We start from the raw sequence: 2,121 nt of genomic DNA, 5'->3' as shown, positions 1-2,121 counted from the left end.
TTGTTCAAATTTTAGAGGATGAGGAGTGAGGATAGCCTTAAACTGCTTGGGAAATTTATATTCGACTTCTATAAAAATCATGTATTTCAATTCTTAAAAAAATCATGTGTTTCAAATGGCCCTCGGTGCATGTACTAGTTATATTCAATAGTTACAGTGTGTATCTAAATACATAGCAAAAGTTATGTACTTCGAAAAATCCAAATAAACAAATAGATGGAGTATAAGTTATACACCTTTGCTAGTCTTCCTCATACAATTTTTTAGGGAAAACTGGATAAGCAAAGTCACATATATAATACTCTATTCTATTCAAATTGCAAGTTGTTTTGACTTTTGGCTTTTCTATATTCATAGTCTAGAATCTAGATACATAGAAAAAGCTATGTATACAAGCGAAAACTGGTTTCCGACTAAGTTCAGAATGGTTAGTAGTGCGTCCTGTGTGTGGCATATACTTATCATCCTCTGTGTAAACGTGATCTTTTGTATTTCCGTTTATCTTTATAAATGGAAATGGGGCTTGCCCTTGTCTGGAAAAAAAAAGTACAAGCCAAAACAACTTACAATTCGGAATGAAGTGAGCGTAAATGTGTAAGACACAAATCAGCTCTAACGAAACAAATGAAGGACAACAACATTCTTTTTCATGAACTGCATTCACACATGTTTCATCAAGAGAGGATGAAAAGTTGCGATACAACAGCTTCTAGGCTTGGCACTGTGACAACAACATGCATGTGATGGCACACTGAAAAACACAACCATGTTTGGTTTCTTAATTAACAAGATGGATGGATCATCAGGTCATCATGGGTAGCATCATCAGTTTAGCTGCCCGCTGTTGACTGCTATGACAACCTTGGTCTTTGGCACGCCGGTCTCTTGGCCTTGAGCTTCGATCTTGCGGACCACGTCCATCCCTTCCACCACCTTGCCAAACACGACATGTTTCCCGTCCAGCTTCTTCTGCAACCTTCAGTTTGCATGCATTGCACGCACAAAATTAACCAAGTAGCAGCAGGTAGTAGGCACACCATCATATCAGCGACAGTAAACAATCTCAAAAATCAAAACTGGTCGAAATGCATGTAAACTCATCACAGCTATGCTCAAGAACATTCAAGGGATTGATTAAAAAAAACTGTAGGTGTAAGGGATTGATTATATATATATATATATATATATATTAATTACTGGTTTTCATCTACAGTGGTGATGAAGAACTGGGAGCCGTTGGAGTCTGGTCCGTAGTTGGCCATGGACAGGGTCCCTGCAGATCGCACATCAGAGATTCATTCAGAGGTGATCGAGCAACTCGCTGTGCAGCTCCATTCCATGCATACATATACATGGAAGTGTGTTTTTTGTGGTTGCAAGTTAATTGCAACTAGTAGCTAGGGTTTCAGACTTTCAGCTCAGCATTTTGCTAGTCATCAGTATATGTGTACGTAGTACCTACCGGCTTTAGCATGGTTGAGCTTGAAGTTCTCGTCAGGGAACACTCGGTGCTGCCGTAGATGGAATCGATCCCCGTTCCGTTGCCATTTATGAAATCGCCTCCTTGGATCATGAACCCCGGGATGATCCTGTGGAATGTTGATCCCTTGTACCACAGAGGCTTGCCGGACTTGCCAATCCCTTTCTCCCCTACACACACACACACACACACACACACACACACACACACACACACACACACACACACACACACTAGCTGGTATCCCCGTGCAAGCAGCAAGCATAAATTATAGTACATCATAGTTCCTATGTATGATCAATTGATCATACTTGGAATAAAAAAAATTAGTATAATTAGTTAGAAGATGCATGCATCTGTCCTATTCTCTTGAGGCAGCGACAATTGGTTGCAACGCAGATATTCAGAAGCAGCTGTAAAGAACACATGGGAAAAATATTTGGAGGTTAAAAACAGCCTTGTACTGATGAAATAGGTATGGATCATGCCATGATCAATTTTGGAGGGAAGATTTAGTACCTTATAAGATGTGAGCCGCATATTAGGGACCATAGAACTCAAAGGGCTTTGTAAAAGGGGAACAAAGGCTTTGCAATCCTTGCATGGATGTATACGGTGTAGTGAAACCTGAAGTTGAAAGA

The 2,121-nt window shown here is 40.1% G+C and overlaps 1 pseudogene; it reads right to left on the bottom strand.

The window, feature by feature from the left end:
* Positions 1 to 825: 825 nt before the first annotated feature.
* On the bottom strand, positions 826 to 1,654 carry LOC120689070 (annotated as a pseudogene).
* Positions 1,655 to 2,121: the final 467 nt, after the last annotated feature.

Source organism: Panicum virgatum, chromosome 9N (assembly GCF_016808335.1).
Source record: "Panicum virgatum strain AP13 chromosome 9N, P.virgatum_v5, whole genome shotgun sequence".
In the NCBI taxonomy this organism is placed as follows: domain Eukaryota; kingdom Viridiplantae; phylum Streptophyta; class Magnoliopsida; order Poales; family Poaceae; genus Panicum; species Panicum virgatum.
The sequence above is the reverse complement of the archived record's forward strand: the minus strand, read 5'-3'. Positions and strand labels throughout refer to the sequence as shown.